Source organism: Elephas maximus, chromosome 13 (genome assembly GCF_024166365.1).
Source record: "Elephas maximus indicus isolate mEleMax1 chromosome 13, mEleMax1 primary haplotype, whole genome shotgun sequence".
NCBI lineage: Eukaryota > Metazoa > Chordata > Mammalia > Proboscidea > Elephantidae > Elephas > Elephas maximus.
In genome coordinates this window covers 32,499,702-32,515,918 of record NC_064831.1, presented here as the reverse complement: position 1 = coordinate 32,515,918, position 16,217 = coordinate 32,499,702, and the positions used below count along the sequence as shown (strand labels likewise).

At 42.4% G+C, this 16,217-nt stretch overlaps 1 protein-coding gene across 2 annotated transcripts in view; it reads left to right on the top strand.

Moving 5' to 3' along the window:
- The first annotated feature begins 1,902 nt into the window (after window positions 1-1,902).
- The window catches only part of FHIP1A (FHF complex subunit HOOK interacting protein 1A), a 325,704-nt gene continuing 311,389 nt past the window's right edge, over window positions 1,903-16,217 (top strand). The window contains exon 1 of one of the 2 annotated variants that reach the window (XM_049905183.1): window positions 1,903-2,274. The gene's annotated coding sequence lies outside the window, so the exon portion shown is untranslated. The other variant, XM_049905184.1, reaches the window with a different exon arrangement.

The window sequence follows — 16,217 nt, the reverse complement described above, 5'->3', positions numbered from 1 at the left end:
CTACAAAGGAAAGCCTGAAACTAGATACATCTGAATTTGGTTTATCTCCAAATGTCATTTTCTGAGCATGGAGGATGAAACTTACTCCAAAGGATAATTTGGTGAGGGGCTAGCAGGATACTCCTGCAGGGGAAAACCTCCACATGCATTTAAAAAATTTTTTTTATTTTAAGGAAAACATTTTTATTTACTTATTTTTTACTGTACTTTAGATGAAGGTTTACAGAACAAACTAGTTTCTCATTAAACAGTTAGTACACATACTGTTTTATAACAATGGTTCACAACACCGCGACATGTCAATACTCTCCCTTTTTCAATTTAGGTTCCTTATTACCAGCTTTCCTGCCCCCTCCTGCCTTCTAGTCTTTGCCCCAGGGCCGGTGTGCCCCTTTGGTCTCGTTTTGTTTTATGGCCCTGTCTAATCTTTGGCTGAAGGGTGAACCTCGGGAGTGACTTCATTACTGAGCTAAAAGTGTGTCTGAGGGTCATTCCACATCCGTTTTTGTAAGTTGTGGTGTGGTCCCACCTGCTCAGATTGAGGCTCACCTCAAGTTTCAGCCACACTAACCACAGGACTCTGAAAATGCCAAGAAAGTAACCAAGTTTATGATTCCTCCTCCAGAAAGCAGAGCCTTGGCTCCTCCGCCCAAGCAGGGAGTGTGGGAGACAGAAGAATGAGGAAGGAAGGCAGCGGTGCCCAGCTTGGCAAAGTGCACAGCTCCCAGTCCAATGCAAAAGCAATGGACGGACGGACAAAAGCTGGGCCAGGCCTTCTGGGGTCCATGGTCTGGGAAGGATATTGAGTCACTGGGCAGTACTAAAGGCCACCACCACAGGAAAAAAAAAAAAAAATTTGGAGGAGTCCTAAATTGGGGAAATTTCAGCTTTCTTTGAGAACTGTCCAAATTATCCTCCCCAAAACTCATCGCCTTCCAGTAGATTCCAACTCATAGACCGCACAGGACAGAGTAGTACTGCCCCACAGGGTTTCCAAGGAGCGGCTGGTGGGTTCGAATTGCCACCCTTCTGGTTAACAGCAGTAGCTCTTAACCACTGCGCCACCAGGGCTCCACCCAAATTACAGCGCCCTCTATTGAAAAAAAAAAAAACGCCAGATAACACACACGCACACACACAACCGCCCCAAACTCACAAACAACCCGACAACACTAGGACTACCCTTAAAAAACAAAACGAGCAAAATGGCAACATTCTCACACCCCCTTCCCCAAAAGACGCACGCACGTACGCACGCGCGCACACACACACACACACACACACACATTCTGGCACATCATTAACGTCTGCTGAGACCACATTTCTTTTCTTTGTGCCCACCTCAGAGAGTTTGCCAATAGAATAAGAGGCGAATGTTTTCATCATTAGACTCAGTTCCATTGGGAATGGATTAAAAAATGTAAAATTCAAACCTCTAAAGAAAGACGTCGGTGAAAAAATTGGACTGGGTGGGGGTGCCGGTGGCCGCAGTCAAACCTTTGGGAAGTGAGAAATCTAAAACGTCGGTGATGTGCGGAGTCGTCTGCCTCCCTCCATTCGGCACAACCGGATCGTCAACGTTTATTTATATACATTTTTGGTGGCGGCGGGTGTGAAGGGGGGTAGTTACGGTGAAAGGCAAGCTCCTGAGGGTGAGGTGTCCTCCATTCCGCCGCGGTTAAGTTTCGGTGGAAACTTTCTCTCAGAGGCTCCTCCTCCTTCTCCTTGGAGACCGACGCCCGGGCGGCCGCCGGGGGCTCAACGAGTTCCCCTCGCACCCGGCGCACCTGGCGGCCGCGCAGCCCGGGCGGCAGGGGCGGGGCCGGCGGGGCGGGGCGAGGCGGTCCCCGCGGCCGGCCCGGCAGGTTGGGCCCCGCCCCGGCTCGGGCTCCGCCCATGCTCTCCTGGGCGCGGGGGGCGGGGGGCAGGCCCGGCACCGGCGCGGCTCCGCCACCGGCCTGACGCACCGTCGAAAAGTTGCGCTCAGACGTTCTCCCGCTGCCAACTTTCTTCTCCGGGCTCCCCTGTGGAGTTTGGGCCCGGCCGGGAGGAACCTGGCCGAGACCTGCGAGCGGCTGCCGGCCCGGGCGCGGAGCGGATTGTCCTGGACAGGCAAGGAGCCAGCTGACTCCCTCTTCCTCACGGTGCCCAGCGCGGGGGGCGGCCCGGGGTCTGTGTCCCCGGGACCCCGGCACAAACTTTCTGGACTGTCCAGGGACACTTGTCCGCCGAGTTCCCGACCGCGCGGAGAGGAGGAGCCGCGGTCGCTGACAGGTACGTGGCGTGCTGACCTGAGACTTGGGGCTGAAGGCTTCTTTTATTTAGAGGGATGAGGAAGGCGGGGGATCAGAAGTGTCCCTTCCCCTCATCCCCGGGCCATTCGGGAGGAACAGATACTGGGGCGAGAGTCCCGCCGGGAATCCCATCGAGATCTCTAGGTCGGACTGGAGCACGGCAGGAGGAGGTGACTCCCCAGGGTGCGGGCTCCGGGAGGGGGCGTTCCTCTGTGATGACCTCTGGGGAGAGAGGGTCAAGTTGTTTTGACGGAGGAAGATGTCACCTGGATTCCCCACCCCTTCTCCTTGGTCCCAGGGGCCAGAGAGCCTGGGTCCTTTGGGAGGCGCAGGCCAGGCGAAGAGATTTGCAGCTCAGTTGTCCTCTCCAAACCTCCCTGTTTACACAAGACAGAGGCGGTGACAACTCTGAGGTTTGCAGCACTCTGCTGGTGTAAGGACTTGTTGGGTGGCTGTTGCTCAATTTCACAGATTCTCTGGTGAAGCTGCATTTAAATTGTGGTTGTTACTGACGGTGTGTGTGTGTGTTTCCCTTACCTGGACAAACCTCCCTTGTTAACCCCACTTCTGCTAGGAGCGGAACTAGCTGTTGTTCTATTTCAAGTCTGGCCAGGGCCAGAGAGAGGTGTTGGTGGCGTCATCCTTGTTTGCTTGGGACTTTGGGAGGCCCGTGAGCAGGTCTGATGATTAAACCCGGCGCTTTCTCAGCCTCCTGGACTCATCCATCCTAACACATCCAGCTTCTACGGCAGGTGCTACAGCCCTATCCGTCCAGGGATGGGGGAAATTTCCCCTGGAGAGAAGGTGACAAAAACAGAGGAGGAGAGGCAGTCCTCACAGGAGGAGAAGTAGTAAACGAGGCCTACCAGTTGTTGCTTCGCTATAGACTGGGCCCACTCCCTGGCTTCTCCGGCAGTGCCCTGCTATCAGATTCATCTCATTAAGAAGTCAGCTGCTCTCTGCTAATAGCCGCAGCAGCCCTGACAAAATTATATAGGTCACTGAAAAATAATTCCTGCTTAATCACCTTTATCCTGTTGATTAACGAGGGAAAAAGATTTCCTCTCTTTAATGTGCCATGCCTACTTGCCAGGGTCACCTGCCTGACCTCAGGTTCACTTGTACACCTGGCGCTGGACAGAATGCTTGGGAAGCTACCCAAACGTAGCAGATCACAGCCAAGGTTCACACCTGGAGAACTCCAGCAATCTTCTCTGGACAGAAATTGAGCAGGAGGTTCAGTCCACAAATTTATTTTTAAATGCGGCATACTTGGTGTTAGGTAACTTCTCAGATAATTAAAGGTTGATTTCTTATAGCATCAGTTAATCCCTTTCCACAAAGCTCTTAAGAATTTTTGTGTCCGTATCTCTCTTGAAATAAATTAAGTTTGGGGTCCCATTTATCATTTCTCCTATAGCTTTAGGAACAGGATTAATCTGTGTGAGGCAGGTAGAAAAAGGGCAATAGAAACTGAACATCAGAGAGAGAGAGCGGTCTGAAAATTAAGGCCCACCTGCCCAGCCAGCTCCCTTCTTTCCTCTAATATAGAGGCATCATGGTTTGTAGCACTTTTAATACAGTAGAATTGAAAGGAGTGTTTTATTTTTACAGAGTCAGGAGTGATGCATTTCTGGACAGTTGTGCACTCTCCCTCTCAAGTTTAGTTCAAAACGCTTTCTCTGGCAAAGTTGTTTCTGGCCATAACAGGAAGTCCATAGATAATGTCTACAAATCAAGAAATGTACAAACACGTTATGTAGAAATATAAAGGTAAACATTAGAAGGAATATTAGCCACAAGTAAGAGTTGCTCTGAGGAGTGACTTTTGAAATTATGTACTTATATAACTTTAAAGAAGAAAATTTCCTGAAGATTCCCTTTACACCCAAACATGAAACAAAATTTCTTTCTGTGAACGATCTCTGCTTCAGACACTTGATCTGCAGCCTGTGCACATTTGTCTTATAGGGCAATATATAAGCCGTTGGAAGGGCTCTACAGAACTCAAGAGTGACCAGTAACTAACTTCAGGGACTTCATTTATAGGGATCTCTTAGTAAAGATAACAACAGAAACTAACATTTCTGTTGTGCTTTGTGATTGCCACAGTGCTTTTGCACGTGCTGTATGGGTGATTTGTGCTTTAGCCACTTTGCAGTAAGTATTATACTCAGATTACACAGGAGGAAAACTGAGGTTTCAGAGATAATAAGGGACTTTAATGGTCATATATATATTTTTTAATATTATGCTAGATGAAGGTTTACAGAACAAATTAGTTTCTCATTAAACAATTAATACACATATTGTTTTGTGACATTGGTTGCCAATCCCACAACATGTTAACACCCTCCCCTTCTTTACCTTGGGTTCCTCATGATCAGCTTTCCTGTCCCCTCTTACCTTTTCATCCTTGCCCCTGGGTTGGTGTCTCATTTTGTTTTATGGCCCTTAGTGGTCATACTTATTGTATGTTTGTTCTTAGTGTTCATACTTAGCCCCTATATGTGATGGACTTGGGCCTGAATTCAGGATTTCTGATGTAGAGTTCGTGCTTTTAATTTTTCCCTCTGCTACATTTTGTGGAATAATTGGATGTGAAATGGGATCTTATTTCTTATTAACCAAAATACGAGCTTATAGGGGGCAGGTCTTTCCCTTTTTCTCTCCATGTATACACACATACACATACTATATTTTTATATATGCTTATATTTGTATTTATTTTATCTTTATATCATTAGCATCTCAAGACTGTAGCTGTCCAATAAAATTGAATTAACTTCTATTAAATTTGGGAGGGGAACTCACTGAAGAGGATTGGTGGATAAATGCCACAATAGATTGGCATAAAGAACTTCTGGAAATATCTAAAATTGGAAAAAAAACCAAACAAACAAGAAATAGCAATATGAGTGTGTAGTTTAGAAATGTGGATGTAATTACCAGAAAAAACAGCTTAGAAAAGTTGAAAGAGCTTCTTTTCTTTTGGGGAGTGGAACTCAGGGGTGAGGAGGAACTGGGTAGGAGTCTGCTGTTTTTGCCATGCACCTTATATTAGATAAAATTTTATACTATGTACATGTATATTTTGTTACAAAACCCTTGGCAAGAATAGCATTAACATCTGTTGTCAGAGTTTGAGAGCCCAACCAAACTGTTGCCAGCGACTGGATTCCAACTCATAGCGACCCTATAGGACAGTAGAACTGCACCATAGGGTTTCCAAGGCTGTAATCTTTACAGAGAGCTCCTGGTGGCAGAGTTGCTGCTAACCAAAAGGTTGGCAGTTGAATATATCTGCCTGGGTTGGCAGTTCCAATCCACCAGTCGCTTTTTAGAAACCCTGTGGGGGCAGTTCTCCGTCCTATAGGGTCACTGAGTTGGAATTGACACAATTGCACTGGGTTTGGTTTTTGGTTTTAATATTTACGGAAGCCAACTGCCACATCTTCCTCCCACGGAGTGGCAGGTGGTTTTGAACCGCCGACCTTTTGGCTAGTAGCCGAACACTTAACTACTGTATCACTAGGGCTCCTTGAAAGGGACCACAGAGATTGTTTATGCCCAGTTTGTTCATTTTGCAGGTAAGGGAATTGAGATATAAAAGTTGAAAAGTTTTGTTTAAGGTCACATAACTATAGAGAGGAACTTCTCCTAGAGCCAGTTCACACCCTTACCCAGATCGGTGGAAATTTTTTCCATTCTAGTGATTCCTCAGTTACCTGGGCAATTCTCCCTCTTCCTATCTAGGTTTTACAGTGTTTGAATAGGGTTACAGGACTATGGATTCAAAAATAAATATCTCTAGTTCCTTATGTTTACCTTTATGAAGGATGCTTCAAATATCTTTAGTCTGTACTTTTTTTTGTTTGTTAATTCTTTACTAACATTTATTTAGAATTAGAGATACTTAAGTAATTTGCAGGAATTTAAGAATTGACAGTGTTGTTCAGTTGAACTTGATAAATACTGGAATTTGGATAAACTTGGTTCATAAGAAATAAGATCCTATTTCACATCCAACCACTTCATGAATTGTAGTGGGGAAAAAATTGACAGGATTGGCTTGTAAATCAGAAGCATTACTAGGGAGAGATATTAAGAGGACTTTTTCAGCCTTTACGTGTGTTGCTTAATTTTGAAGCTCTGAGATTAAGGGTGGTACTGTCTTCCAAAAGAAAGGTAGAGACAGATGATATTTTAAAGCTATTATAGAATAGTTAACACCTTAAATTTTCCCTTTTCTTTATTGATAAGATTTTCCCCTACACCCCCTCCAATTACATCACTAAATTAAAAAATATGTTTTTTTTCTGAGTGCAAACAATGCATATTACTCAAAATTTAAGCATTATAGAAACATACGATGTTGAAGGTTAAAGTGTACTGTAAGCTTATATTCTGGAGAAACCACTATAAGTATTTAGATATATGTTTTCCCCAAAGATTTCTCTTTATGTAAAAATATACTTTTTATTATTGTGGTTGCTAATAACAACTGGGGTAATACTTTGCAACTTTCTACTTGTTTTTTACTTTTTAACTTAACAGTAGATCTTGAAAATGTTTCCATGACATACATGCAGATCGTCATTGCATTGAATAGATACACACAGTTTATCTACACAATTTCCTATTGTGGGAAACTTGGGTTATTTCCATTTCCATTTACCCAAGTTAAGAATAGCGTTTCAGAGAACACCCTTGACGTACATCTGCACTTTTGGGAGGGTTTTTCTTTAGGAAAAGTGTGTGAAGGAGTCAGAGATATGAAAATGTTAAATTTCTGTAATGTATAGTTCTTCTAATAGTGTCGCTCCATTTTTGATGAGCTGGCCACCCTTTTTCTTTCTGGATGCATAGGACTGACATAAAGCAATTATTAATACATGACCAAACACTGAAACAAGAGTTCCCAGTGACAAAAGGTGCTGAGCTGTTAGGTAGGGCTCACCTCATTTCCTCACATTTCAGGTTCTTTTTACTGTTAATGTTTTCCCCAAGAGAAGACAGGAATTGATGGAAGCTATAAAAATACAGTTGTTGGATGAGCTACTAATTAGCTTTTGAGCATAGTTCTTTTTTTTTTTTTTAATTATCATTTTCTTAAGAACATAATTCTAGGACATGCCATTAAGGAGTTCACAGAATCCACTAGACCTTGCAGAATGCAGATTGTTTTTTTTTTTTAAGCTTCTCTCTTTGTATTGTTAAAGTTTACCTCTGTTGAAATCTTGGCCATAGATCAATTTTGGGATGTTTGAGCTTATAGAAAGTGCTAGGAATGAACTTTCCTCTTGTGTGTGTAAAAAATGTGAAATAAGATACCTTGGCTAAATTTTATGACTCAGGCTCATTGAAGCAGGACCATTTCAGGGATTCCTGTGGCAGAATTTTTATTGACCGTTTTAGGAGATTAATATCTTCATTGAGCCAAACTTTATTCATAGTGATTCCATTGAAGGGATTATGTTTTGCTCCTCAAAATGAGTGTCTTCTGCTTTGTTTTCATGAAAATTTTACTTGGAGTTCATTCATTTCAGGTTGATTTTCTTTGTAATATATCAAAATGAGTATAGGAAGATGTATTTATATACATAAATTGATACATACATATAAAAGCCATTGCCATTGGGTCGATATACAAATATATATGTGTGTGTACAAATATATATATATATACATATATACAAATATGTATATATATGTGTGTGTGTCTTACCATTCTCACTTCTAAGGAGCACTCTGGCTGTACTTCTTCCAAGACAGACTTGTTTGTCTTCTGGCAGTTCATGGTGTATTCAGTATTCTTTACCAGCACCATAATTCAAAGACATCAGTTCTTCTTCGGTCTTTCTTATTCATCGTCCAGCTTTTGCATGCATATGAGGCAACTGAAAATTCCATGGCTTGGATCAGGTGTGCCTTAGTCCTCAAAGTGACATCTTTGATTTTTAATACTTTAAAGTATGTGTCCAATGCAATACGTTGTTTTATTTCTTGACTGCTGCTTCCGTTGGTATTGATTGTGGATCCAAGTAAAATGAAATCCTTGACAGCCTTAACCTTTTCTCTGTTTTATCATGATGTTGCTTATTGGTCCAGTTGTGAGGATTTTTGTTCTCTTTATGTTGAGGTGCAATCCGTACTGAAGGCTGTAGTCTTTGATCTTCATCAGTAAGTGCTTCCATTCCTCTTCACTTTCAGTAAACGAGGTTGTATCATCTGCACATCACAGGTTGTTAACGAGTCTTCTTGCGGTTCTGATGCCCCGTTCTTTATATAGTTCAGCTTTTCAGATTATTTGCTCAGCATACAGATTGAAGAGGTATGGTGAAAGGATACAACCTGACGCACACCTTTCCTGATTTTAAAACAGGCAGGATCCCCTTGTTCAGTTTGAACGACTGCCTCTTAGTCTATGTACAGGTTCTGCATGAGGACAATTAAGTGTTCTGGAATTCCCATTCTTCACGATGCTATCCATAATTTGTTATGATCCACACAGTCAAATGCCTTTGTGTAGTCAGTAAAACACATGTAAACATCTTTCCAGTATTCTCTGCTTTTAGCCGAGATCCATCTGACATCAGTAATGATGTGTGTGTGTGTGTATATACACACGCATACACAGATCATTGTTTATATATATAAATATATATGCACACACATATACCCTATATGTATACATGCACATATGTGTGCACACACACATATATACACACGTATAAATATATAATGACACAAGCTATGTTTTAAAAATGTGATCTTCAGCAGGCCATTTAACATGAAAACTTTGTATATATTCAAAATGAGGATGATATCTGTCAACATTTATTTTGTTAGGAAAAATGTTTCTTGACTTTTTTGTATGGAATTTTTTCTTAATAAGAATTTCTTAGGACACGGGAGAAACTTGATAGTTTGCATATGCTTTTATTTTGATCTTTTTTTGGAAAAAAGCACCATGTCTAATGCATTATTCTTGATGATTGCCGGTTCTCTAACACTAAGTCACTTTTTTGATGTGCTGAATATTTCAGGTGTCTCTAATTTGTGTACACAATAATGAACTCAAACAGCAATGATGGCACAGGACTGGGCAGTGTTTCATTCCATTGTACATATGGTCGCTATGAGTCACAACTGACTCGATGGCACCCAACAACAACAACAAAATATTTACGCCTTTGGCTTATTATGAGCAAGGCATAGTACTTTCAATGCTTGTGAACATTCTGACAAGAGGACTTTCATTGACCTTGATTTGCTTCTGGAAACACAAGTCTACCTGCTATTTACCTAAGGGTTGTATTAAAAACTCAATGTTTAATGCTAATTTCTTATCAGCTCGATTAAGTTTGACCTTCTCTGAATTTGCTCCTTGTACAAATTAACCTTTAGGGTGACTGGAGGGTGACGAGAGTCACTGCGTGACTGTTTAGGACTTTATATATCCTATTTGAAAAGTAGATCCTGGGATTGGTATAGATGCTAAGAACCAGTTTGCAACATCTGTTAAAGTGTCTGGGGAGTAGTTTTGTTGTCCCCACCCCATCCCCTTTTTTTCTTAAAGTAATCCTACCTCTTGATCGTGTCTTAGTGTTGGTTTGTCACTGAGGAGTGGTCATTCTTCCACACTGAATCACAAAATGCATAAGTTTGACAGGGCTTGGTGAGTCAGCCTGACGCAGCCTGCTGTCCTCCAAGCTTCTGTCAGTTTAGGCAGCCCGGGAGCAAAGGCTGAACTTGGCCTTTTTGGCTTTCTTCCCTATGTGGATAATTTCTCTATCTGCATCCTTATTGCTGATCTTTGGAATCCCGGGCCTGCTTCTCCAATTCCTGCTGGACAGGTGTGCATTAAGATCCTGACATCAAATTAACCTTTGGGGTGACGAGAGTAACTATACATCTTAAGCACCTAGTAAAAGAAATCAAACCTGGTGCCGTTGAGTTGATTCTGACTCATAGCAACCCGGTAGTACCTTATATTGCCTAGAATCCTATAAATGTTTGTTGTCGTTGATCTGCTTATTATCATATGAGCAATTATAATTTTCTGCTTCTAGTTTTTTTTCTTTAATCTACTTTTCATGTTACAGTCAGTTTGATTTTGCTTTCGTCACTGATCATGGTCCCTGTTCCTACTGAGTAATGACCCCACTCAAGGCGTCCATGATGTGGTTCCCTGTGCAGTTCCTCTGCTCTGGTTGCCATACTGGTCTCTTCCTCACTCCTGAGCACACCCTACCTGTACCTTCTTCCATCTCTGCTGGTACTTCCCCTTTCCACTTACTTCAATGATGTGTGTTCTTTAAAGCCAAGTTCAGAGCTTGTATCCTTTCTTGGCTGCCTTCTCCCGTCCAAGTCTCCTGTTATCTGAACTTCTGTTACTGGCACTTTGGGAACTTAGTTGCTTGCTTGCACTGTTAACTTTTATCTGTAGGGAACTATAAAAACAGTGTGTGGGCAGCGTCTGACCTCCTCCAACCCCGCAAGGGGCCAGAAGAACCAAATCAACAGCACAAAGCTGACTCCCATGAGGTGGAGGCCAGACGAGCCTCCTCTCTCTGCCACCTTGACAGATTCTGACACCAGCCATCCTTTGCCCAGTGCTCTTTACTTCTCTGCTGGGTTGGATAATTCATTGCAATGGCCACACGGAACTCACAGACCATACTTAAAATTACGGGATTTATTAGGGAAGTAACGGTCACACTTCAGGCTCGGGAACACTCAAGGATACAGTTCTACCACCGGGGCAGCCTCTTCCCAGCCCTGCTTGCAGGCACGCCTCTCTGTTGCCCTCAGTGTCTCCCCAAAGGCACTCACTTTCTCTCTCTGTGGGCCAAGAAGCCCACCATGCTGTCTCCTGCTGCCAGGTCTCTGTTTCCAGGTCTCTCCTGCCACCACTTCTTACTGTCTTCAGGGTTACAACTTGTTCTCTCACTCTCTGTCTGTCTCTTGGTCTCCCACTTCTAGGAACTTCTCAGCACAGGGACCCGGGGTCCAAAGGATGTGCTCTCCACTCCTGTCTGTTCTTCCTTGGTGGTGGTAGGATCCTCCTGTCGGCTCTGGAATTGCCTCTTTTAAGGCAAAACTGACCAGTCCCTCCGTGGGCCACAATTACCATATTACACAATCCTACCTGATCACCTGGGTAGGAGTCACAAGACCATGACTAGAAAGGCCACACAAAAGTAATAAATCGCACTGCAGGAATACATTAGATATTTCTGTCATGGCCTAAAGATGAGGGAGTACAGGCATACAAACCATCCTTCTGCCCAGCTAGATTATAAACTACTTCGGGAGCAGGACCAAGCTCTATACTTGCAAATCCTCTACTGTTCCTGGTGTTGCCTTTCACTTAGTAGGTAGCCTGTGAGTGTTTACTGATTGCTTAAAGCACTAAGATCTACCCAGAGAAGGAAAGGCAAATATGGCACTTGTGTGCCCGCGCTCCCTCATCATGAGTCCATGGCAGAAATGTCTAATTCCTTCCGTACAGGACCCAGAGCTCTCTCTCAATGCGGTGCTCCAGGGAGGACCTGCTGGCTGTTTGGGCTTCCTACTAAAAATGAAGCCTATATTTCACCCTTGATGTAGAGCTAACTGTTCCTAAGAAAAAAAATTAAATCATATTTAAAGTCCTGTTGAATTTGTCCTTTCCTCAGTTTCTGATTTGCAGCTATTTTCGCTGTCATTTGCTTTGCTTTTGACTCTTATAATTCCCTTTGCTGTGCCTCTGGGTAAGTCTTTGCATATCTTCATCCACGAATATGCTATGTATTTGGGTCAATAATTTTCAGTAAGCACGAAGGAGAAGAAATATGGAAAATGGGCTGTATTTTTCTAGGCAATTTAGATTTGTCGAATTTACGCAGATTTCATTCAAGCACAGTTGTGGCTTCCCATAGTTTCCTGCAATTGAATGTAGCTTTTGAGGAACCTTATTGGAGGTCTGACCTCCCTCCCTCTGGCACTTGTATTTTCCATCCCCCTTACTCCAAGATCTTGCACTTATCATCTAACATATCATAATTTTTTTAATTTATTTTTTTGTGAAAATATACATGGCAAAACAAACACCTATTCAACAATTTCTACATGTCCAATTCAGTGACTTTGGTTACATTCTTCACATTGTGTCACCATTCTTGCTATCTCTTCCCAAATTGTTTCACCATCATTAACGTAGACTCATTGCCTCTTAAGCTTCTCATCGATGCTTTAGAGTTTCTGTTGTCAATTTGATCTCATATAGATAAATCTTTAGAGGTGCACAATGCTCAAGGCAGATATCGTTTACTAATTGAGCTAAGCCGTTGTTTGGTTTAAAGATGACTTCAGGGGATAATTGGATAATTTTGGTTCAAGGTTTAAAGATTATCTCAGGGCAATAAATTCAGGGGTTCCTCTAGTCTTAATGGGTCCAGTAAGTCTGGATTACATAAGAATTTAAAATTCTGTTCCACATTTTTACCCCTTTAGATCAGATCTATCTGTGGAATTCTTGATCAAAATGTTCAGTAATGGTAGCTGGGCACCATCCAGTTCTGGTCTGATGGTGTAACATTATAATTTATTTATTATGTCTATTGTTTACCGACGATCTCCCTAAGTGAGATACAGGACCTGTAAAGGACAGGGATCTTTAGCTATATCGGTTTTGGCTATTTTTGGCTATATATTCCAAGATATAGAACAGTGCCTGGCACTCAATAAACGTTTTTTGAATCAAGTGGGGTTTTGTTAACCTGGGGCCCTTCACTCCCTGCATTCCCTTTGTTGCCCAGGCTTTCTATCGCATCCTCTGGGATCGCTCTTTGTTTTTTCCTTCCTGTTGCTGAAGTTGGTTAGCTCCATACAACTACCTGCCTCCCAGGCCTGTGCCTTTGAAATAGCCACATCAGTAACAGAACTAATTTACCTTCTCTTGGCACTTTTGGGTTTTGGTTCTCGGTTTGGCACTTTATGGTTTAAAAAGCACTTCACATACATGATCTCATTTGAGACATTTTTTGATCCTGTGACAGCAACTATGTTCTCTACAGCTTGTATTTCTACAAAGCAAATTAACAAAATCTTGTCCCACTGGGGGATGCAACCATCTTTCAGTACATGCTGGGCATACTCTCCCTTTGGCTGTGCTCTTGCCAAATTATATATGAGGAGTGTGCCTGTTTGGCAACTTCTTCTGGCCATCTGGGACCAATCATTAGATTCCTAGAAGGAAACAAAAACAAAAACAGACCACTAGCAACAAACATTTATGGGATGCTTCTCAATGGAAGATCCATGGCTAGATGCTGGGGTTAATTGCTGCTTCAAAGTTAATGTGATAGCAAGAGCTCCTTGTAGACCTGTCCAGCAGGAGTTGGAGATACAGGCTGAATTGAGAGGATCAGCACAAAGTATGCAGACTGTCTCCAGATAAGAGCTGATGACTTTCAGGTTCACCAGTAAATTGCTGTCACTGTCTTTCTGGTCTCTCTCTCTGCTAAGCAATGAAGCCGGAACCATTTTCTTCCTGAAGGCCTTCTGGTTTTGCCTGCAAGCCATGGGAGTGCTCAATACCTGTTAGTGTCTGATGATGACATAGGAATATTCCTCTGAGCAATTGGAGAGTGGTAGGCATGTCATATATTGACAGGTGCTCACAAATCTTTTTTTGCTTTTTTGAAATATCACTACCAGGGGAGTTGTATACAACTTGTTCTGACAGAGTGGTCTTAAATATTCATTCCATTTACCCATTATTTTAAGAGAAATGCCAGCATTTAGTGCTCAGGCTGCCACTAGCAATTTTGGGGAAATTGAGCTATAACTTTTTCAAGATATTCATTTTCATATAGTTCATTTATTTATACTTTAATGTAATACTGTTAGTATCTTTAATGATGGCAGAACATGCACTCTGAGGTCGGTGGAAATCCAGGGGCTAAATGACATCTCTAATCAGTTATGCTTTCTGTGGAGTTAATTAGCAAGTATTTATTTTTGTGTGAGGCCATGTGGAAGAATGGAGAAAGAATGCAATTTAGATGCAAATCTGGTTAAAATCCCTACTCCGCCATTTAGTAAATGTGTTACTTTGGGCAAGTTGCTTTTCTTTGATGAACTTTAGGTTTCTTCATCTGTAAAATGGAGATAATAATACCCATCCCAGGGAGTTTCTGTGAGGATTAAGTAAGATAAAACGTGTAAAGTGCTTAACGTGAAAGTAGTAATCAGTAAATGATAATCATTATTATTTAAGTACTGAGTCTTTACTAGCACTATGTCATTTAGAATCATGATGGGGGTCATATTAGGGTTATACAGTTTTTAATTTGGTTGCAAATTATAGAAATCTAAACTATATAGAAGGGGGCGGGGTTTGTTGACTCACATGGCCAAAGTGTGGGAGAAGTGAAGTGGGCCTCAAAACTCCGATACCACCAAGGTTGCCTGCCTCTTATCACTGCTTCTTGCTTTGTGCCAGCTTTCTCCACGTGGCTGCCAACAAGCCTAAATCACCCAAAAAGAGGACTTGACCTTTTTCTTCTAGTCTAAATTCTCAAAATCCCAGGAATAGCTCCAGTTGACCTGATTTGGGTGATGTTCCCCTTCTGGTGGCCAGGGACCCATGTTACCTGGTAAATGACAAGCTCCTCTAGAAATACATGGTTGGGTGGGAAAGAGGTATAGTTTCTTAAAAGAAGGATTGTGCCATTCCTAGAAGAAAGGGGAGAGGGTGCTGGACAGAAAGAGCAGAAGGTGTTTTTATTCCCAAGGTGGAAGAGGAGAGTTTGAGCTGGTTGCCAGGAGAGGCAGTTGTGCAGAACACTGAACTGAAGTCATAGAGTCTAGAACGAGAACATGATTTGTGTTAGTGAAATAGGATAAGGTAGACTCAGAGTGGATTGTTTGAAATGGTAGCTTGAGGAGTCTGGACTGAGCTGATAGGGCATAAAAATTGAATGCGTAATCGTATTAAATCTGGCTTTCGTTCTTAAAAAACAGGTTTCATGTGGTAGGTCAAGTATTTGAATCTTTGACATGAAGATTAAGATGAGGGCAATTGGGATGTTATACTCGTTGACTGTAGATGAAGTGGTCTTTGTAGTCAAGGGGAAGATGACCACCCTGGCACTATCTTAAAAACCAGATGCTAAGAAGCATTTATTTATCTTACCTTTCCTGTAAAAAAAAACAAAACAAACTATTTGAGAATAACTAAATGATGTTTTGTATAAGATCTTGTTTTTAGAAGAATTCCAGCTAACAACTTCAAAGGAATAATAAAAATAAAACATTATCGTTTTGTTAACCCTAATGAAATAACAGAGGAGTCCTGGTGGCACAGTGGTTAAAGCGCTTGGTTGGCAACCAAAAGCTTGGCAGTTTGAACCCACCAGCCACTCTGAGGGAGAGAGATGTCGTAGTCTCCTTCTGTAAAGATTTCAGCCTAGGAAACACTATGGGGCTGCTCTACTCTGTCCTGCAGGGTTGCTCTGAGTCAGAATCTACTCGATGGCAGTGGGTTTTTGGTAATGAAATAACAGATCTAGGCAATGATCATCAAAAAAAGCCTGTTGCTGTCGAATTGATTCCAGCTCGTAGTGACCTTGAAGGACAGAGTAGAATTGCCCCATAGGGTTTCCAAGGAGTGGCTGGTGGATTCGAACTGCTGACCTTTTAGTTAGCAGCCAGGTTCTTAATCACTGCACCACCAGGGATCCAGTGATCATCAGTGGCTGCTAAAACCACTGAAAGGCTGATGGGAAACTTTATAATTGATGGATCAGACTAATAACCCTGAACCCACTGATCAGTCTTAACATTATGAAAAGAGAGAGCAGCAGACATGATGTGGGTGCTAATATGATGGTATAGAAAATACACAGAACCACCTGTGAAGTTTCTCGTCAA